The sequence below is a fragment of the Phalangium opilio genome, unplaced genomic scaffold (assembly GCF_054372755.1).
Source record: "Phalangium opilio isolate 3A_F unplaced genomic scaffold, DU_Popi_V2 ptg000077l_1, whole genome shotgun sequence".
NCBI classification, from domain to species: domain Eukaryota; kingdom Metazoa; phylum Arthropoda; class Arachnida; order Opiliones; family Phalangiidae; genus Phalangium; species Phalangium opilio.
Genome location: NW_028324185.1, coordinates 6,893,985 through 6,910,443, shown reverse-complemented (window position 1 = coordinate 6,910,443; position 16,459 = coordinate 6,893,985). Strand labels below are relative to the sequence as shown.

General features: G+C 40.0%; 54 non-coding genes across 54 annotated transcripts; all 54 read left to right on the top strand.

Annotated features, from left to right (window-relative positions):
- Positions 1–222: 222 nt before the first annotated feature.
- Positions 223–295, top strand: TRNAR-ACG (transfer RNA arginine (anticodon ACG)). The gene has a single exon. It is a non-coding gene; the product is annotated as a tRNA-Arg (tRNA).
- An 85-nt stretch (positions 296–380) lies between these two features.
- TRNAR-UCG (transfer RNA arginine (anticodon UCG)) lies at positions 381–453 on the top strand. Its single transcript has one exon. It is a non-coding gene; the product is annotated as a tRNA-Arg (tRNA).
- A 91-nt stretch (positions 454–544) lies between these two features.
- Positions 545–617, top strand: TRNAR-ACG (transfer RNA arginine (anticodon ACG)). Its single transcript has one exon. It is a non-coding gene; the product is annotated as a tRNA-Arg (tRNA).
- A 413-nt stretch (positions 618–1,030) lies between these two features.
- On the top strand, positions 1,031–1,103 carry TRNAR-UCG (transfer RNA arginine (anticodon UCG)). The gene has a single exon. It is a non-coding gene; the product is annotated as a tRNA-Arg (tRNA).
- A 249-nt stretch (positions 1,104–1,352) lies between these two features.
- TRNAR-UCG (transfer RNA arginine (anticodon UCG)) lies at positions 1,353–1,425 on the top strand. Its single transcript has one exon. It is a non-coding gene; the product is annotated as a tRNA-Arg (tRNA).
- Positions 1,426–1,679: 254 nt separating this feature from the next.
- Positions 1,680–1,752, top strand: TRNAR-ACG (transfer RNA arginine (anticodon ACG)). Its single transcript has one exon. It is a non-coding gene; the product is annotated as a tRNA-Arg (tRNA).
- Positions 1,753–2,001: 249 nt separating this feature from the next.
- Positions 2,002–2,074, top strand: TRNAR-ACG (transfer RNA arginine (anticodon ACG)). The gene has a single exon. It is a non-coding gene; the product is annotated as a tRNA-Arg (tRNA).
- A 741-nt stretch (positions 2,075–2,815) lies between these two features.
- TRNAR-ACG (transfer RNA arginine (anticodon ACG)) lies at positions 2,816–2,888 on the top strand. The gene has a single exon. It is a non-coding gene; the product is annotated as a tRNA-Arg (tRNA).
- Positions 2,889–2,979: 91 nt separating this feature from the next.
- Positions 2,980–3,052, top strand: TRNAR-ACG (transfer RNA arginine (anticodon ACG)). The gene has a single exon. It is a non-coding gene; the product is annotated as a tRNA-Arg (tRNA).
- Positions 3,053–3,142: 90 nt separating this feature from the next.
- TRNAR-ACG (transfer RNA arginine (anticodon ACG)) lies at positions 3,143–3,215 on the top strand. The gene has a single exon. It is a non-coding gene; the product is annotated as a tRNA-Arg (tRNA).
- An 85-nt stretch (positions 3,216–3,300) lies between these two features.
- On the top strand, positions 3,301–3,373 carry TRNAR-UCG (transfer RNA arginine (anticodon UCG)). Its single transcript has one exon. It is a non-coding gene; the product is annotated as a tRNA-Arg (tRNA).
- Positions 3,374–3,464: 91 nt separating this feature from the next.
- TRNAR-ACG (transfer RNA arginine (anticodon ACG)) lies at positions 3,465–3,537 on the top strand. Its single transcript has one exon. It is a non-coding gene; the product is annotated as a tRNA-Arg (tRNA).
- Positions 3,538–3,950: 413 nt separating this feature from the next.
- TRNAR-UCG (transfer RNA arginine (anticodon UCG)) lies at positions 3,951–4,023 on the top strand. Its single transcript has one exon. It is a non-coding gene; the product is annotated as a tRNA-Arg (tRNA).
- Positions 4,024–4,272: 249 nt separating this feature from the next.
- Positions 4,273–4,345, top strand: TRNAR-UCG (transfer RNA arginine (anticodon UCG)). Its single transcript has one exon. It is a non-coding gene; the product is annotated as a tRNA-Arg (tRNA).
- Positions 4,346–4,599: 254 nt separating this feature from the next.
- TRNAR-ACG (transfer RNA arginine (anticodon ACG)) lies at positions 4,600–4,672 on the top strand. The gene has a single exon. It is a non-coding gene; the product is annotated as a tRNA-Arg (tRNA).
- Positions 4,673–4,921: 249 nt separating this feature from the next.
- Positions 4,922–4,994, top strand: TRNAR-ACG (transfer RNA arginine (anticodon ACG)). Its single transcript has one exon. It is a non-coding gene; the product is annotated as a tRNA-Arg (tRNA).
- A 741-nt stretch (positions 4,995–5,735) lies between these two features.
- TRNAR-ACG (transfer RNA arginine (anticodon ACG)) lies at positions 5,736–5,808 on the top strand. Its single transcript has one exon. It is a non-coding gene; the product is annotated as a tRNA-Arg (tRNA).
- A 91-nt stretch (positions 5,809–5,899) lies between these two features.
- TRNAR-ACG (transfer RNA arginine (anticodon ACG)) lies at positions 5,900–5,972 on the top strand. The gene has a single exon. It is a non-coding gene; the product is annotated as a tRNA-Arg (tRNA).
- A 90-nt stretch (positions 5,973–6,062) lies between these two features.
- TRNAR-ACG (transfer RNA arginine (anticodon ACG)) lies at positions 6,063–6,135 on the top strand. The gene has a single exon. It is a non-coding gene; the product is annotated as a tRNA-Arg (tRNA).
- Positions 6,136–6,226: 91 nt separating this feature from the next.
- Positions 6,227–6,299, top strand: TRNAR-ACG (transfer RNA arginine (anticodon ACG)). Its single transcript has one exon. It is a non-coding gene; the product is annotated as a tRNA-Arg (tRNA).
- A 255-nt stretch (positions 6,300–6,554) lies between these two features.
- TRNAR-ACG (transfer RNA arginine (anticodon ACG)) lies at positions 6,555–6,627 on the top strand. Its single transcript has one exon. It is a non-coding gene; the product is annotated as a tRNA-Arg (tRNA).
- A 255-nt stretch (positions 6,628–6,882) lies between these two features.
- TRNAR-ACG (transfer RNA arginine (anticodon ACG)) lies at positions 6,883–6,955 on the top strand. Its single transcript has one exon. It is a non-coding gene; the product is annotated as a tRNA-Arg (tRNA).
- A 255-nt stretch (positions 6,956–7,210) lies between these two features.
- Positions 7,211–7,283, top strand: TRNAR-ACG (transfer RNA arginine (anticodon ACG)). Its single transcript has one exon. It is a non-coding gene; the product is annotated as a tRNA-Arg (tRNA).
- Positions 7,284–7,532: 249 nt separating this feature from the next.
- On the top strand, positions 7,533–7,605 carry TRNAR-UCG (transfer RNA arginine (anticodon UCG)). The gene has a single exon. It is a non-coding gene; the product is annotated as a tRNA-Arg (tRNA).
- A 255-nt stretch (positions 7,606–7,860) lies between these two features.
- TRNAR-ACG (transfer RNA arginine (anticodon ACG)) lies at positions 7,861–7,933 on the top strand. The gene has a single exon. It is a non-coding gene; the product is annotated as a tRNA-Arg (tRNA).
- A 255-nt stretch (positions 7,934–8,188) lies between these two features.
- TRNAR-ACG (transfer RNA arginine (anticodon ACG)) lies at positions 8,189–8,261 on the top strand. The gene has a single exon. It is a non-coding gene; the product is annotated as a tRNA-Arg (tRNA).
- Positions 8,262–8,674: 413 nt separating this feature from the next.
- On the top strand, positions 8,675–8,747 carry TRNAR-UCG (transfer RNA arginine (anticodon UCG)). The gene has a single exon. It is a non-coding gene; the product is annotated as a tRNA-Arg (tRNA).
- A 91-nt stretch (positions 8,748–8,838) lies between these two features.
- TRNAR-ACG (transfer RNA arginine (anticodon ACG)) lies at positions 8,839–8,911 on the top strand. The gene has a single exon. It is a non-coding gene; the product is annotated as a tRNA-Arg (tRNA).
- A 91-nt stretch (positions 8,912–9,002) lies between these two features.
- On the top strand, positions 9,003–9,075 carry TRNAR-ACG (transfer RNA arginine (anticodon ACG)). Its single transcript has one exon. It is a non-coding gene; the product is annotated as a tRNA-Arg (tRNA).
- A 249-nt stretch (positions 9,076–9,324) lies between these two features.
- TRNAR-UCG (transfer RNA arginine (anticodon UCG)) lies at positions 9,325–9,397 on the top strand. The gene has a single exon. It is a non-coding gene; the product is annotated as a tRNA-Arg (tRNA).
- A 255-nt stretch (positions 9,398–9,652) lies between these two features.
- TRNAR-ACG (transfer RNA arginine (anticodon ACG)) lies at positions 9,653–9,725 on the top strand. Its single transcript has one exon. It is a non-coding gene; the product is annotated as a tRNA-Arg (tRNA).
- A 249-nt stretch (positions 9,726–9,974) lies between these two features.
- TRNAR-UCG (transfer RNA arginine (anticodon UCG)) lies at positions 9,975–10,047 on the top strand. Its single transcript has one exon. It is a non-coding gene; the product is annotated as a tRNA-Arg (tRNA).
- A 255-nt stretch (positions 10,048–10,302) lies between these two features.
- On the top strand, positions 10,303–10,375 carry TRNAR-ACG (transfer RNA arginine (anticodon ACG)). Its single transcript has one exon. It is a non-coding gene; the product is annotated as a tRNA-Arg (tRNA).
- Positions 10,376–10,630: 255 nt separating this feature from the next.
- On the top strand, positions 10,631–10,703 carry TRNAR-ACG (transfer RNA arginine (anticodon ACG)). The gene has a single exon. It is a non-coding gene; the product is annotated as a tRNA-Arg (tRNA).
- A 255-nt stretch (positions 10,704–10,958) lies between these two features.
- TRNAR-ACG (transfer RNA arginine (anticodon ACG)) lies at positions 10,959–11,031 on the top strand. Its single transcript has one exon. It is a non-coding gene; the product is annotated as a tRNA-Arg (tRNA).
- A 91-nt stretch (positions 11,032–11,122) lies between these two features.
- On the top strand, positions 11,123–11,195 carry TRNAR-ACG (transfer RNA arginine (anticodon ACG)). The gene has a single exon. It is a non-coding gene; the product is annotated as a tRNA-Arg (tRNA).
- A 248-nt stretch (positions 11,196–11,443) lies between these two features.
- TRNAR-UCG (transfer RNA arginine (anticodon UCG)) lies at positions 11,444–11,516 on the top strand. The gene has a single exon. It is a non-coding gene; the product is annotated as a tRNA-Arg (tRNA).
- A 91-nt stretch (positions 11,517–11,607) lies between these two features.
- Positions 11,608–11,680, top strand: TRNAR-ACG (transfer RNA arginine (anticodon ACG)). Its single transcript has one exon. It is a non-coding gene; the product is annotated as a tRNA-Arg (tRNA).
- A 249-nt stretch (positions 11,681–11,929) lies between these two features.
- Positions 11,930–12,002, top strand: TRNAR-UCG (transfer RNA arginine (anticodon UCG)). Its single transcript has one exon. It is a non-coding gene; the product is annotated as a tRNA-Arg (tRNA).
- A 91-nt stretch (positions 12,003–12,093) lies between these two features.
- On the top strand, positions 12,094–12,166 carry TRNAR-ACG (transfer RNA arginine (anticodon ACG)). Its single transcript has one exon. It is a non-coding gene; the product is annotated as a tRNA-Arg (tRNA).
- Positions 12,167–12,743: 577 nt separating this feature from the next.
- On the top strand, positions 12,744–12,816 carry TRNAR-ACG (transfer RNA arginine (anticodon ACG)). Its single transcript has one exon. It is a non-coding gene; the product is annotated as a tRNA-Arg (tRNA).
- A 91-nt stretch (positions 12,817–12,907) lies between these two features.
- On the top strand, positions 12,908–12,980 carry TRNAR-ACG (transfer RNA arginine (anticodon ACG)). Its single transcript has one exon. It is a non-coding gene; the product is annotated as a tRNA-Arg (tRNA).
- A 91-nt stretch (positions 12,981–13,071) lies between these two features.
- TRNAH-AUG (transfer RNA histidin (anticodon AUG)) lies at positions 13,072–13,144 on the top strand. Its single transcript has one exon. It is a non-coding gene; the product is annotated as a tRNA-His (tRNA).
- A 248-nt stretch (positions 13,145–13,392) lies between these two features.
- TRNAR-UCG (transfer RNA arginine (anticodon UCG)) lies at positions 13,393–13,465 on the top strand. Its single transcript has one exon. It is a non-coding gene; the product is annotated as a tRNA-Arg (tRNA).
- A 249-nt stretch (positions 13,466–13,714) lies between these two features.
- TRNAR-UCG (transfer RNA arginine (anticodon UCG)) lies at positions 13,715–13,787 on the top strand. Its single transcript has one exon. It is a non-coding gene; the product is annotated as a tRNA-Arg (tRNA).
- Positions 13,788–14,042: 255 nt separating this feature from the next.
- On the top strand, positions 14,043–14,115 carry TRNAR-ACG (transfer RNA arginine (anticodon ACG)). Its single transcript has one exon. It is a non-coding gene; the product is annotated as a tRNA-Arg (tRNA).
- A 255-nt stretch (positions 14,116–14,370) lies between these two features.
- TRNAR-ACG (transfer RNA arginine (anticodon ACG)) lies at positions 14,371–14,443 on the top strand. The gene has a single exon. It is a non-coding gene; the product is annotated as a tRNA-Arg (tRNA).
- A 255-nt stretch (positions 14,444–14,698) lies between these two features.
- Positions 14,699–14,771, top strand: TRNAR-ACG (transfer RNA arginine (anticodon ACG)). The gene has a single exon. It is a non-coding gene; the product is annotated as a tRNA-Arg (tRNA).
- A 255-nt stretch (positions 14,772–15,026) lies between these two features.
- Positions 15,027–15,099, top strand: TRNAR-ACG (transfer RNA arginine (anticodon ACG)). Its single transcript has one exon. It is a non-coding gene; the product is annotated as a tRNA-Arg (tRNA).
- A 413-nt stretch (positions 15,100–15,512) lies between these two features.
- Positions 15,513–15,585, top strand: TRNAR-UCG (transfer RNA arginine (anticodon UCG)). Its single transcript has one exon. It is a non-coding gene; the product is annotated as a tRNA-Arg (tRNA).
- A 91-nt stretch (positions 15,586–15,676) lies between these two features.
- TRNAR-ACG (transfer RNA arginine (anticodon ACG)) lies at positions 15,677–15,749 on the top strand. The gene has a single exon. It is a non-coding gene; the product is annotated as a tRNA-Arg (tRNA).
- Positions 15,750–15,840: 91 nt separating this feature from the next.
- TRNAR-ACG (transfer RNA arginine (anticodon ACG)) lies at positions 15,841–15,913 on the top strand. Its single transcript has one exon. It is a non-coding gene; the product is annotated as a tRNA-Arg (tRNA).
- A 248-nt stretch (positions 15,914–16,161) lies between these two features.
- TRNAR-UCG (transfer RNA arginine (anticodon UCG)) lies at positions 16,162–16,234 on the top strand. The gene has a single exon. It is a non-coding gene; the product is annotated as a tRNA-Arg (tRNA).
- Positions 16,235–16,325: 91 nt separating this feature from the next.
- On the top strand, positions 16,326–16,398 carry TRNAR-ACG (transfer RNA arginine (anticodon ACG)). Its single transcript has one exon. It is a non-coding gene; the product is annotated as a tRNA-Arg (tRNA).
- Positions 16,399–16,459: the final 61 nt, after the last annotated feature.

Here is a 16,459-nt window from a genome sequence, read left to right as displayed (position 1 = left end):
AACGGAAGGGAAATTTATAATATTGCAATGCTTCAATAGCATTTAGATTAACCTCCAACGGGCTTGTGGCGCAATGGATAACGCGTCTGCCTACGGAGCAGAAGATTTAAGGTTCGAGTCCTGGCAAGCTCGTATTAACATTTAAAGATGAGTATTAGAATATAACGGAAGGGAAATTTAAAATATTGCAATGCTTCAATAGCATTTAGATTAACCTCCAACGGGCTTGTGGCGCAATGGATAACGCGTCTGCCTACGGAGCAGAAGATTCCAGGTTCGAGTCCTGGCAACCTCGGTGTTTATTTTAATTAAAGATCTTTTATGCGTCATAAAAATGCATAAATACAATGTTTGGAAAAGTTTTTGATAGAACGAAGCAAGGGCTTGTGGCGTAATGGATAAGGCGTCTGCCTTCGAAGCAGAAGATTCCAGGTTCGAGCCCTGGCAAGCTCGGTATTAACATTTAAAGATGATTATTGGAATGTAACGGAAGGGAAATTTATAATATTGCAATGCTTCAATAGCATTTAGATTAACCTCCAACGGGCTTGTGGCGCAATGGATAACGCGTCTGCCTACGGAGCAGAAGATTCCAGGTTCGAGTCCTGGCAAGCTCGGTATTAACATTTAAAGATGAGTATTAGAATATAACGGAAGGGAAATTAAAAATATTGCAATGCTTCTATAGCATTTAGATTAACCTCCAACGGGCTTGTGGCGCAATGGATAACGCGTCTGCCTACGGAGCAGAAGATTTAAGGTTCGAGTCCTGGCAAGCTCGGTATTAACATTTAAAGATGATTATTGGAATGTAACGGAAGGGAAATTTATAATATTGCAATGATTCAATAGCATTTAGATTAACCTCCAACGGGCTTGTGGCGCAATGGATAACGCGTCTGCCTACAGAGCAAAAGATTCTAGGTTCAAGTCATGGCAAGCTCGGTGTTTATTTTAATTAAAGATCTTTTATGCGTCATAAAAATGCATAAATACAATGTTTGTAAAAGTTTTTGATAGAACGAAGCAAGGGCTTGTGGCGTAATGGATAAAGCGTCTGCCTTCGAAGCAGAAGATTCCAGGTTCGAGTCCTGGCAAGCTCGGTATTAACATTTAAAGATGATTATTAGAATATAACGGAAGGGAAATTTATAATATTGCAATGCTTCAATAGCATTTAGATTAACTTCCAACGGGCTTGTGGCGCAATGGATAACGCGTCTGGCTACGGAGCAAAAGATTCTAGGTTCGAGTCCTGGCAAGCTGAGTGTTTATTTTAATTAAAGTTCTTTTATTCGTCATAAAAATGCATAAATACAATGTTTGGAAAAGTGTTTGATAGACCGAAGCAAGGGCTTGTGGCGTAATGGATAACGCGTCTGCTTTCGAAGCAGAAGATTCCAGGTTCGGGCCCTGGCAAGCTCGGTAGTAACATTTAAAGATGATTATTGGAATGTAACGGAAGGGAAATTTATAATATTGCAATGCTTCAATAGCATTTAGATTAACCTCCAACGGGCTTGTGGCGCAATGGATAACGCGTCTGCCTACGGAGCAGAAGATTTAAGGTTCGAGTCCTGGCAAGCTCGTATTAACATTTAAAGATGAGTATTAGAATATAACGGAAGGGAAATTTAAAATATTGCAATGCTTCAATAGCATTTAGATTAACCTCCAACGGGCTTGTGGCGCAATGGATAACGCGTCTGCCTACGGAGCAGAAGATTCCAGGTTCGAGTCCTGGCAACCTCGGTGTTTATTTTAATTAAAGATCTTTTATGCGTCATAAAAATGCATAAATACAATGTTTGGAAAAGTTTTTGATAGAACGAAGCAAGGGCTTGTGGCGTAATGGATAAAGCGTCTGCGTTCGAAGCAGAAGAAACCAGGTTCGAGCCCTGGCAAGCTCGGTATTAACATTTAAAGATGATTATTGGAATGTAACGGAAGGGAAATTTATAATATTGCAATGCTTCAATAGCATTTAGATTAACCTCCAACGGGCTTGTGGCGCAATGGATAACGCGTCTGCCTACGGAGCAGAAGATTCCACGTTCGAGTCCTGGCAAGCTCGGTATTAACATTTAAAGATGATTATTGGAATGTAACGGAAGGGAAATTTATAATATTGCAATGCTTCAATAGCATTTAGATTAACCTCCAACGGGCTTGTGGCGCAATGGATAACGCGTCTGCCTACGGAGCAGAAGATTTAAGGTTCGAGTCTTGGCAAGCTCGGTATTAACATTTAAAGATGATTATTGGAATGTAACGGAAGGGAAATTTATAATATTGCAATGATTCAATAGCATTTAGATTAACCTCCAACGGGCTTGTGGCGCAATGGATAACGCGTCTGCCTACGGAGCAGAAGATTTAAGGTTCGAGTCTTGGCAAGCTCGGTATTAACATTTAAAGATGATTATTGGAATGTAACGGAAGGGAAATTTATAATATTGCAATGATTCAATAGCATTTAGATTAACCTCCAACGGGCTTGTGGCGCAATGGATAACGCGTCTGCCTACAGAGCAAAACATTCTAGGTTCAAGTCATGGCAAGCTCGGTGTTTATTTTAATTAAAGATCTTTTATGCGTCATAAAAATGCATAAATACAATGTTTGGAAAAGTTTTCGATAGAACGAAGCAAGGGCTTGTGGAGTAATGGATAAAGCGTCTGCCTTCGAAGCAGAAGATTCCAGGTTCGAGTCCTGGCAAGCTCGGTATTAACATTTAAAGATGATTATTGGAATGTAACGGAAGGGAAATTTATAATATTGCAATGCTTCAATAGCATTTAGATTAACTTCCAACGGGCTTGTGGCGCAATGGATAACGCGTCTGCCTACGGAGCAGAAGATTCCAGGTTCGAGTCCTGGTAAGCTCGGTATTAACATTTAAAGATGATTATTGGAATGTAACGGAAGGGAAATTTATAATATTGCAATGCTTCAATAGCATTTAGATTAACCTCCAACGGGCTTGTGGCGCAATGGATAACGCGTCTGCCTACGGAGCAGAAGATTCCAGGTTCGAGTCCTGGCAAGCTCGGTATTAACATTTAAAGATGATTATTGGATGTAACGGAAGGGAAATTTATAATATTGCAATGCTTCAATAGCATTTAGATTAACCTCCAACGGGCTTGTGGCGCAATGGATAACGCGTCTGCCTACGGAGCAGAAGATTCCAGGTTCGAGTCCTGGCAACCTCGGTGTTTATTTTAATTAAAGATCTTTTATGCGTCATAAAAATGCATAAATACAATGTTTGGAAAAGTTTTTGATAGAACGAAGCAAGGGCTTGTGGCGTAATGGATAAGGCGTCTGCCTTCGAAGCAGAAGATTCCAGGTTCGAGCCCTGGCAAGCTCGGTATTAACATTTAAAGATGATTATTGGAATGTAACGGAAGGGAAATTTATAATATTGCAATGCTTCAATAGCATTTAGATTAACCTCCAACGGGCTTGTGGCGCAATGGATAACGCGTCTGCCTACGGAGCAGAAGATTCCAGGTTCGAGTCCTGGCAAGCTCGGTATTAACATTTAAAGATGAGTATTAGAATATAACGGAAGGGAAATTAAAAATATTGCAATGCTTCTATAGCATTTAGATTAACCTCCAACGGGCTTGTGGCGCAATGGATAACGCGTCTGCCTACGGAGCAGAAGATTTAAGGTTCGAGTCCTGGCAAGCTCGGTATTAACATTTAAAGATGATTATTGGAATGTAACGGAAGGGAAATTTATAATATTGCAATGATTCAATAGCATTTAGATTAACCTCCAACGGGCTTGTGGCGCAATGGATAACGCGTCTGCCTACAGAGCAAAAGATTCTAGGTTCAAGTCATGGCAAGCTCGGTGTTTATTTTAATTAAAGATCTTTTATGCGTCATAAAAATGCATAAATACAATGTTTGTAAAAGTTTTTGATAGAACGAAGCAAGGGCTTGTGGCGTAATGGATAAAGCGTCTGCCTTCGAAGCAGAAGATTCCAGGTTCGAGTCCTGGCAAGCTCGGTATTAACATTTAAAGATGATTATTAGAATATAACGGAAGGGAAATTTATAATATTGCAATGCTTCAATAGCATTTAGATTAACTTCCAACGGGCTTGTGGCGCAATGGATAACGCGTCTGGCTACGGAGCAAAAGATTCTAGGTTCGAGTCCTGGCAAGCTGAGTGTTTATTTTAATTAAAGTTCTTTTATTCGTCATAAAAATGCATAAATACAATGTTTGGAAAAGTGTTTGATAGACCGAAGCAAGGGCTTGTGGCGTAATGGATAACGCGTCTGCTTTCGAAGCAGAAGATTCCAGGTTCGGGCCCTGGCAAGCTCGGTAGTAACATTTAAAGATGATTATTGGAATGTAACGGAAGGGAAATTTATAATATTGCAATGCTTCAATAGCATTTAGATTAACCTCCAACGGGCTTGTGGCGCAATGGATAACGCGTCTGCCTACGGAGCAGAAGATTTAAGGTTCGAGTCCTGGCAAGCTCGTATTAACATTTAAAGATGAGTATTAGAATATAACGGAAGGGAAATTTAAAATATTGCAATGCTTCAATAGCATTTAGATTAACCTCCAACGGGCTTGTGGCGCAATGGATAACGCGTCTGCCTACGGAGCAGAAGATTCCAGGTTCGAGTCCTGGCAACCTCGGTGTTAATTTTAATTAAAGATCTTTTATGCGTCATAAAAATGCATAAATACAATGTTTGGAAAAGTTTTTGATAGAACGAAGCAAGGGCTTGTGGCGTAATGGATAAAGCGTCTGCGTTCGAAGCAGAAGAAACCAGGTTCGAGCCCTGGCAAGCTCGGTATTAACATTTAAAGATGATTATTGGAATGTAACGGAAGGGAAATTTATAATATTGCAATGCTTCAATAGCATTTAGATTAACCTCCAACGGGCTTGTGGCGCAATGGATAACGCGTCTGCCTACGGAGCAGAAGATTCCACGTTCGAGTCCTGGCAAGCTCGGTATTAACATTTAAAGATGATTATTGGAATGTAACGGAAGGGAAATTTATAATATTGCAATGCTTCAATAGCATTTAGATTAACCTCCAACGGGCTTGTGGCGCAATGGATAACGCGTCTGCCTACGGAGCAGAAGATTTAAGGTTCGAGTCTTGGCAAGCTCGGTATTAACATTTAAAGATGATTATTGGAATGTAACGGAAGGGAAATTTATAATATTGCAATGATTCAATAGCATTTAGATTAACCTCCAACGGGCTTGTGGCGCAATGGATAACGCGTCTGCCTACGGAGCAGAAGATTTAAGGTTCGAGTCTTGGCAAGCTCGGTATTAACATTTAAAGATGATTATTGGAATGTAACGGAAGGGAAATTTATAATATTGCAATGATTCAATAGCATTTAGATTAACCTCCAACGGGCTTGTGGCGCAATGGATAACGCGTCTGCCTACAGAGCAAAACATTCTAGGTTCAAGTCATGGCAAGCTCGGTGTTTATTTTAATTAAAGATCTTTTATGCGTCATAAAAATGCATAAATACAATGTTTGGAAAAGTTTTCGATAGAACGAAGCAAGGGCTTGTGGAGTAATGGATAAAGCGTCTGCCTTCGAAGCAGAAGATTCCAGGTTCGAGTCCTGGCAAGCTCGGTATTAACATTTAAAGATGATTATTGGAATGTAACGGAAGGGAAATTTATAATATTGCAATGCTTCAATAGCATTTAGATTAACTTCCAACGGGCTTGTGGCGCAATGGATAACGCGTCTGCCTACGGAGCAGAAGATTCCAGGTTCGAGTCCTGGTAAGCTCGGTATTAACATTTAAAGATGATTATTGGAATGTAACGGAAGGGAAATTTATAATATTGCAATGCTTCAATAGCATTTAGATTAACCTCCAACGGGCTTGTGGCGCAATGGATAACGCGTCTGCCTACGGAGCAGAAGATTCCAGGTTCGAGTCCTGGCAAGCTCGGTATTAACATTTAAAGATGATTATTGGATGTAACGGAAGGGAAATTTATAATATTGCAATGCTTCAATAGCATTTAGATTAACCTCCAACGGGCTTGTGGCGCAATGGATAACGCGTCTGCCTACGGAGCAGAAGATTCCAGGTTCGAGTCCTGGTAAGCTCGGTATTAACATTTAAAGATGAATATTAGAATATAACGGAAGGGAAATTTAAAATATTACAATGCTTCAATAGCATTTAGATAAACTTCCAACGGGCTTGTGGCGCAATGGATAACGCGTCTGCCTACGGTGCAGAAGATTCCAGGTTCGAGTCCTGGCAAGCTTGGTATTAACATTTAAAGATGATTATTAGAATATAACGGAAGGGAAATTTAAAATATTGCAATGCTTCAATAGCATTTAGATTAACCTCCAACGGGCTTGTGGCGAAATGGATAACGCGTCTTCCTACGGAGCAGAAGATTTAAGGTTCGAGTCCTGGCAAGCTCGGTATTAACATTTAAAGATGATTATTGGAATGTAACTGAAGGGAAATTTATAATATTGCAATGATTCAATAGCATTTAGATTAACCTCCAACGGGCTTGTGGCGCAATGAATAACGCGTCTGCCTACGGAGCAGAAGATTCCAGGTTCGAGTCCTGGCAAGCTCGGTATTAACATTTAAAGATGAGTATTAGAATACAACGGAAGGGAAATTTAAAATATTGCAATGCTTCAATAGCATTTAGATAAACCTCCAACGGGCTTGTGGCGCAATGGACAACGCGTCTGCCTACGGAGCAGAAGATTTAAGATTCGAGTCCTGGCAAGCTCGGTATTAACATTTAAAGATGATTATTGGAATGTAACTGAAGGGAAATTTATAATATTGCAATGATTCAATAGCATTTAGATTAACCTCCAACGGGCTTGTGGCGCAATGAATAACGCGTCTGCCTACGGAGCAGAAGATTCCAGGTTCGAGTCCTGGCAAGCTCGGTATTAACATTTAAAGATGAGTATTAGAATACAACGGAAGGGAAATTTAAAATATTGCAATGCTTCAATAGCATTTAGATAAACCTCCAACGGGCTTGTGGCGCAATGGACAACGCGTCTGCCTACGGAGCAGAAGATTTAAGATTCGAGTCCTGGCAAGCTCGGTATTAACATTTAAAGATGATTATTGGAATGTAACTGAAGGGAAATTTATAATATTGCAATGATTCAATAGCATTTAGATTAACCTCCAACGGGCTTGTGGCGCAATGGATAACGCGTCTGCCTACGGAGCAGAAGATTCCAGGTTCGAGTCCTGGTAAGCTCGGTATTAACATTTAAAGATGATTATTGGAATGTAACGGAAGGGAAATTTATAATATTGCAATGCTTCAATAGCATTTAGATTAACCTCCAACGGGCTTGTGGCGCAATGGATAACGCGTCTGCCTACAGAGCAAAAGATTCTAGGTTCGAGTCATGGCAAGCTCGGTGTTTATTTTAATTAAAGATCTTTTATGCGTCATAAAAATGCATAAATACAATCTTTGGGAAAGTTTTTGAAAGAACTAAGCAAGGGCTTGTGGCGTAATAGATAACGCGTCTGCCTTCGAAGCAGAAGATTCCAGGTTCGAGTCCTGGCAAGCTCGGTATTAACATTTAAAGATGATTATTGGAATGTAACTGAAGGGAAATTTATAATATTGCAATGATTCAATAGCATTTAGATTAACCTCCAACGGGCTTGTGGCGAAATGGATAACGCGTCTGCCTACGGAGCAGAAGATTTAAGGTTCGAGTCCTGGCAAGCTCGGTATTAACATTTAAAGATGATTATTGGAATGTAACTGAAGGGAAATTTATAATATTGCAATGATTCAATAGCATTTAGATTAACCTCCAACGGGCTTGTGGCGCAATGAATAACGCGTCTGCCTACGGAGCAGAAGATTCCAGGTTCGAGTCCTGGCAAGCTCGGTATTAACATTTAAAGATGAGTATTAGAATATAACGGAAGGGAAATTTAAAATATTGCAATGCTTCAATAGCATTTAGATAAACCTCCAACGGGCTTGTGGCGCAATGGATAACGCGTCTGCCTACGGAGCAGAAGATTTAAGATTCGAGTCCTGGCAAGCTCGGTATTAACATTTAAAGATGATAATTGGAATGTAACGGAAGGGAAATTTATAATATTGCAATGCTTCAATAGCATTTAGATTAACCTCCAACGGGCTTGTGGCGCAATGGATAACGCGACTGCCTACGGAGCAGAAGATTCCAGGTTCGAGTCCTGGCAAGCTCGGTATTAACATTTAAAGGTGATTATTAGACTATAACGGAACGGAAATTTAAAATATTGCAATGCTTCAATAGTATTTAGATAAACTTCCAACGGGCTTGTGGCGCAATGGATAATGCGTCTGCCTACAGAGCAGAAGATTTAAGGTTCGAGTCCTGGCAAGCTCGGTATTAACATTCAAAGATGAGTATTAGAATATATCGGAAGGGAAATTTAAAATATTGCAATGCTTCAATAGCATTAAGATAAACCTCCAACGGGCTTGTGGCGCAATGGATAACGCGTCTGCCTACAGAGTAAAAGATTCTAGGTTCGAGTCATGGCAAGCACGGTGTTTATTTAAATTAAAGATCTTTTATGCGTCATAAAAATGCATAAATACAATGTTTGGAAAAGTTTTTGATAGAACAAAGCAAGGGCTTGTAGCGTAATGGATAACGCGTCTGCCTTCGAAGCAGAAGATTCCAGGTTCGAGTCCTGGCAAGCTCGGTATTAACATTTAAAGATGATTATTAGAATATAACGGAAGGGAAATTTATAATATTGCAATGATTCAATAGCATTTAGGTTAACCTCCAACGGGCTTGTGGCGCAATGGATAACGCGTCTGCCTACGGAGCAGAAGATTCCAGGTTCGAGTCCTGGCAAGCTCGGTATTAACATTTAAAGATGATTATTAGAATGTAACGGAAGGGAAATTTATAATATTGCAATGATTCAATAGCATTTAGATTAACCTCTAACGGGCTTGTGGCGCAATGGATAACGCGTCTGCCTACGGAGCAGAAGATTCCAGGTTCGAGTCCTGGCAAGCTCGGTATTAACATTCAAAGATGAGTATTAGAATATATCGGAAGGGAAATTTAAAATATTGCAATGCTTCAATAGCATTAAGATAAACCTCCAACGGGCTTGTGGCGCAATGGATAACGCGTCTGCCTACAGAGCAAAAGATTCTAGGTTCGAGTCATGGCAAGCTCAGTGTTTATTTTAATTAAAGATCTTTTATGCGTCATAAAAATGCATAAATACAATGTTTGGAAAAGTTTTTGATAGAACGAAGCAAGGGCTTGTGGCTTAATGGATAACGCGTCTGCCTTCGAAGCAGAAGATTCCAGGTTCGAGTCCTGGCAAGCTCGGTATTAACATTTAAAGATGATTATTGGAATGTAACGGAAGGGAAATTTATAATATTGCAATGCTTCAATAGCATTTAGATTAACCTCCAACGGGCTTGTGTCGCAATGGATAACGCGTCTGCCTACGGAGCAGGAGATTCCAGGTTTGAGTCCTGGCAAGCTCGGTATTAACATTTAAAGATGATTATTGGAATGTAACTGAAGGGAAATTTATAATATTGCAATGATTCAATAGCATTTAGATTAACCTCCAACGGGCTTGTGGCGCAATGGATAACGCGTCTGCCTACGGAGCAGAAGATTCCAGGTTCGAGTCCTGGTAAGCTCGGTATTAACATTTAAAGATGATTATTGGAATGTAACGGAAGGGAAATTTATAATATTGCAATGCTTCAATAGCATTTAGATTAACCTCCAACGGGCTTGTGGCGCAATGGATAACGCGTCTGCCTACAGAGCAAAAGATTCTAGGTTCGAGTCATGGCAAGCTCGGTGTTTATTTTAATTAAAGATCTTTTATGCGTCATAAAAATGCATAAATACAATCTTTGGGAAAGTTTTTGAAAGAACTAAGCAAGGGCTTGTGGCGTAATAGATAACGCGTCTGCCTTCGAAGCAGAAGATTCCAGGTTCGAGTCCTGGCAAGCTCGGTATTAACATTTAAAGATGATTATTGGAATGTAACTGAAGGGAAATTTATAATATTGCAATGATTCAATAGCATTTAGATTAACCTCCAACGGGCTTGTGGCGAAATGGATAACGCGTCTGCCTACGGAGCAGAAGATTTAAGGTTCGAGTCCTGGCAAGCTCGGTATTAACATTTAAAGATGATTATTGGAATGTAACTGAAGGGAAATTTATAATATTGCAATGATTCAATAGCATTTAGATTAACCTCCAACGGGCTTGTGGCGCAATGAATAACGCGTCTGCCTACGGAGCAGAAGATTCCAGGTTCGAGTCCTGGCAAGCTCGGTATTAACATTTAAAGATGAGTATTAGAATATAACGGAAGGGAAATTTAAAATATTGCAATGCTTCAATAGCATTTAGATAAACCTCCAACGGGCTTGTGGCGCAATGGATAACGCGTCTGCCTACGGAGCAGAAGATTTAAGATTCGAGTCCTGGCAAGCTCGGTATTAACATTTAAAGATGATAATTGGAATGTAACGGAAGGGAAATTTATAATATTGCAATGCTTCAATAGCATTTAGATTAACCTCCAACGGGCTTGTGGCGCAATGGATAACGCGACTGCCTACGGAGCAGAAGATTCCAGGTTCGAGTCCTGGCAAGCTCGGTATTAACATTTAAAGGTGATTATTAGACTATAACGGAACGGAAATTTAAAATATTGCAATGCTTCAATAGTATTTAGATAAACTTCCAACGGGCTTGTGGCGCAATGGATAATGCGTCTGCCTACAGAGCAGAAGATTTAAGGTTCGAGTCCTGGCAAGCTCGGTATTAACATTCAAAGATGAGTATTAGAATATATCGGAAGGGAAATTTAAAATATTGCAATGCTTCAATAGCATTTAGATTAACCTCCAACGGGCTTGTGGCGCAATGGATAACGCGTCTGCCTACGGAGCAGGAGATTCCAGGTTTGAGTCCTGGCAAGCTCGGTATTAACATTTAAAGATGATTATTGGAATGTAACGGAAGGGAAATTTATAATATTGCAATGCTTCAATAGCATTTAGATTAACCTCCAACGGGCTTGTGGCGCAATGGATAACGCGTCTGCCTACGGAGCAGAAGATACCAGGTTCGAGTCTTGGCAAGCTCGGTATTAACATTTAAAGATGATTATTGAATATAACGGAAGCGAAATTTATAATATTGCAATGCTTAAATAGCATTTAGATTAACCTCCAACGGGCTTGTGGCGCAATGGATAACGCGTCTGCCTACAGAGCAAAAGATTCTAGGTTCGAGTCATGGCAAGCTCCGTGTTTATTTTAATTAAAGATCTTTTATGCGTCATAAAAATGCATAAATACAATGTTTGGAAAAGTTTTTGACAGACGGAAGCAAGGGTTTGTGGCGTAATGGATAAAGCGTCTGCCTTCGAAGCAGAAGATTCCAGGTTCGAGTCCTGGCAAGCTCGGTATTAACATTTAAAGATGATTATTAGTATATAACGGAAGGGAAATTTATAATATTGAAATGCTTCAATAGCATTTGGATTAACCTCCAACGGGCTTGTGGTGCAATGGATAACGCGTCTGCCTACGGAGCAGAAGATTCCAGGTTCGAGTCCTGGCAAGCTCGGTATTAACATTCAAAGATGAGTATTAGAATATATCGGAAGGGAAATTTAAAATATTGCAATGCTTCAATAGCATTAAGATAAACCTCCAACGGGCTTGTGGCGCAATGGATAACGCGTCTGCCTACAGAGAAAAAGATTCTAGGTTCAAGTCATGGCAAGCTCGGTGTTTATTTTAATTAAAGATCTTTTATGCGTCATAAAAATGCATAAATACAATGTTTGGAAAAGTTTTTGATAGACCGAAGCAAGGGTTTGTGGCGTAATGGATAACGCGTCTGCCTTCGAAGCAGAAGATTCCAGGTTCGGGCCCTGGCAAGCTCGGTATTAACATTTAAAGATGATTATTGGAATGTAACGGAAGGGAAATTTATAATATTGCAATGCTACAATAGCATTTAGATTAACCTCCAACGGGCTTGTGGCGCAATGGATAACGCGTCTGCCTACGGAGCAGAAGATTCCAGGTTCGAGTCCTGGCAAGCTCGGTATTAACATTTAAAGGTGATTATTAGACTATAATGGAAGGGAAATTTAAAATATTGCAATGCTTCAATAGCATTTAGATAAACTTCCAACGGGCTTGTGGCGCAATGGATAACGCGTCTGCCTACAGAGCAGAAGATTTAAGGTTCGAGTCCTGGCAAGCTCCGTATTAACATTTAAAGATGATTATTGGAATGTAACGGAAGGGAAATTTAAAATATTGCATTGCTTCAATAGCATTTAGATAAACCTCCAACGGGCTTGTGGCGCAATGGATAACGCGTCTGCCTACAGAGTAAAAGATTCTAGGTTCGAGCCATGGCAAGCTCGGTGTTTATTTTAATTAAAGATCTTTTATGCGTCATAAAAATGCGTAAATACAATGTTTGGAAAAGTTTTTGATAGAACGAAGCAAGGGCTTGTGTCGTAATGGATAAAGCGTCTGCCTTCGAAGCAGAAGATTCCAGGTTCGAGTCCTGGCAAGCTCGGTATTAACATTTAAAGATGATTATTAGTATATAACGGAAGGGAAATTTATAATATTGAAATGCTTCAATAGCATTTGGATTAACCTCCAACGGGCTTGTGGCGCAATGGATAACGCGTCTGCCTACGGAGCAGAAGATTCCAGGTTCGAGTCCTGGCAAGCTCGGTATTAACATTTAAAGATGATTATTGGAATGTAACGGAAGGGAAATTTATAATATTGCAATGCTTCAATAGCATTTAGATTAACGTCCAACGGGCTTGTGGCGCAATGGATAACGCGTCTGCCTACGGAGCAGAAGATTCCAGGTTCGAGTCCTGGCAAGCTCGGTATTAACATTTAAAGATGATTATTGGAATGTAACGGAAGGGAAATTTATAATATTGCAATGCTTCAATAGCATTTAGATTAACCTCCAACGGGCTTGTGGCGCAATGGATAACGCGTCTGCCTATGGAGCAGAAGATTCCAGGTTCGAGTCTTGGCAAGCTCGGTATTAACATTTTTAGATGATTATTGAATATAACGGAAGGGAAATTTATAATATTGCAATGCTACCATAGCATTTAGATTAACTTCCAACGGGCTTGTGGCGCAATGGATAACGCGTCTGCCTACGGAACAAAAGATTCTAGGTTCGAGTCCTGGCAAGCTCAGTGTTTATTTTAATTAAAGATCTTTTATGCGTCATAAAAATGCGTAAATACAATGTTTGGAAAAGTTTTTGATAGACCGAAGCAAGGGTTTGTGGCGTAATGGATAACGCGTCTGCCTTCGAAGCAGAAGATTCCAGGTTCGGGCCCTGGCAAGCTCGGTATTAACATTTAAAGATGATTATTGGAATGTAACGGAAGGGAAATTTATAATATTGCAATGCTACAATAGCATTTAGATTAACCTCCAACGGGCTTGTGGCGCAATGGATAACGCGTCTGCCTACAGAGCAAAAGATTCTAGGTTCGAGTCATGGCAAGCTCGGTGTTTATTTTAATTAAAGATCTTTTATGCGTCATAAAAATGCATAAATACAATCTTTGGGAAAGTTTTTGAAAGAACTAAGCAAGGGCTTGTGGCGTAATAGATAACGCGTCTGCCTTCGAAGCAGAAGATTCCAGGTTCGAGTCCTGGCAAGCTCGGTATTAACATTTAAAGATGATTATTGGAATGTAACTGAAGGGAAATTTATAATATTGCAATGATTCAATAGCATTTAGATTAACCTCCAACGGGCTTGTGGCGAAATGGATAACGCGTCTGCCTACGGAGCAGAAGATTTAAGGTTCGAGTCCTGGCAAGCTCGGTATTAACATTTAAAGATGATTATTGGAATGTAACTGAAGGGAAATTTATAATATTGCAATGATTCAATAGCATTTAGATTAACCTCCAACGGGCTTGTGGCGCAATGAATAACGCGTCTGCCTACGGAGCAGAAGATTCCAGGTTCGAGTCCTGGCAAGCTCGGTATTAACATTTAAAGATGAGTATTAGAATATAACGGAAGGGAAATTTAAAATATTGCAATGCTTCAATAGCATTTAGATAAACCTCCAACGGGCTTGTGGCGCAATGGATAACGCGTCTGCCTACGGAGCAGAAGATTTAAGATTCGAGTCCTGGCAAGCTCGGTATTAACATTTAAAGATGATAATTGGAATGTAACGGAAGGGAAATTTATAGTATTGCAATGCTTCAATAGCATTTAGATTAACCTCCAACGGGCTTGTGGCGCAATGGATAACGCGACTGCCTACGGAGCAGAAGATTCCAGGTTCGAGTCCTGGCAAGCTCGGTATTAACATTTAAAGATGATTATTGGAATGTAACTGAAGGGAAATTTATAATATTGCAATGATTCAATAGCATTTAGATTAACCTCCAACGGGCTTGTGGCGAAATGGATAACGCGTCTGCCTACGGAGCAGAAGATTTAAGGTTCGAGTCCTGGCAAGCTCGGTATTAACATTTAAAGATGATTATTGGAATGTAACTGAAGGGAAATTTATAATATTGCAATGATTCAATAGCATTTAGATTAACCTCCAACGGGCTTGTGGCGCAATGAATAACGCGTCTGCCTACGGAGCAGAAGATTCCAGGTTCGAGTCCTGGCAAGCTCGGTATTAACATTTAAAGATGAGTATTAGAATATAACGGAAGGGAAATTTAAAATATTGCAATGCTTCAATAGCATTTAGATAAACCTCCAACGGGCTTGTGGCGCAATGGATAACGCGTCTGCCTACGGAGCAGAAGATTTAAGATTCGAGTCCTGGCAAGCTCGGTATTAACATTTAAAGATGATAATTGGAATGTAACGGAAGGGAAATTTATAGTATTGCAATGCTTCAATAGCATTTAGATTAACCTCCAACGGGCTTGTGGCGCAATGGATAACGCGACTGCCTACGGAGCAGAAGATTCCAGGTTCGAGTCCTGGCAAGCTCGGTATTAACATTTAAAGGTGATTATTAGACTATAACGGAACGGAAATTTAAAATATTGCAATGCTTCAATAGTATTTAGATAAACTTCCAACGGGCTTGTGGCGCAATGGATAATGCGTCTGCCTACAGAGCAGAAGATTTAAGGTTCGAGTCCTGGCAAGCTCGGTATTAACATTCAAAGATGAGTATTAGAATATATCGGAAGGGAAATTTAAAATATTGCAATGCTTCAATAGCATTAAGATAAACCTCCAACATGCTTGTGGCGCAATGGATAACGCGTCTGCCTACAGAGTAAAAGATTCTAGGTTCGAGTCATGGCAAGCACGGTGTTTATTTAAATTAAAGATCTTTTATGCGTCATAAAAATGCATAAATACAATGTTTGGAAAAGTTTTTGATAGAACAAAGCAAGGGCTTGTAGCGTAATGGATAACGCGTCTGCCTTCGAAGCAGAAGATTCCAGGTTCGAGTCCTGACAAGCTCGGTATTAACATTTAAAGATGATTATTGGAATGGAACGGAAGGGAAATTTATAATATTGCAATGCTTCAATAGCATTTAGATTAACCTCCAACGGGCTTGTGGCGCAATGGATAACGCGTCTGCCTACGGAGCAGGAGATTCCAGGTTTGAGTCCTGGCAAGCTCGGTATTAACATTTAAAGATGATTATTGGAATGTAACGGAAGGGAAATTTATAATATTGCAATGCTTCAATAGCATTTAGATTAACCTCCAACGGGCTTGTGGCGCAATGGATAACGCGTCTGCCTACGGAGCAGAAGATACCAGGTTCGAGTCTTGGCAAGCTCGGTATTAACATTTAAAGATGATTATTGAATATAACGGAAGCGAAATTTATAATATTGCAATGCTTAAATAGCATTTAGATTAACCTCCAACGGGCTTGTGGCGCAATGGATAACGCGTCTGCCTACAGAGCAAAAGATTCTAGGTTCGAGTCATGGCAAGCTCCGTGTTTATTTTAATTAAAGATCTTTTATGCGTCATAAAAATGCATAAATACAATGTTTGGAAAAGTTTTTGACAGACGGAAGCAAGGGTTTGTGGCGTAATGGATAAAGCGTCTGCCTTCGAAGCAGAAGATTCCAGGTTCGAGTCCTGGCAAGCTCGGTATTAACATTTAAAGATGATTATTAGTATATAACGGAAGGGAAATTTATAATATTGAAATGCTTCAATAGCATTTGGATTAACCTCCAACGGGCTTGTGGTGCAATGGATAACGCGTCTGCCTACGGAGCAGAAGATTCCAGGTTCGAGTCCTGGCAAGCTCGGTATTAACATTCAAAGATGAGTATTAGAATATATCGGAAGGGAAATTTAAAATATTGCAAT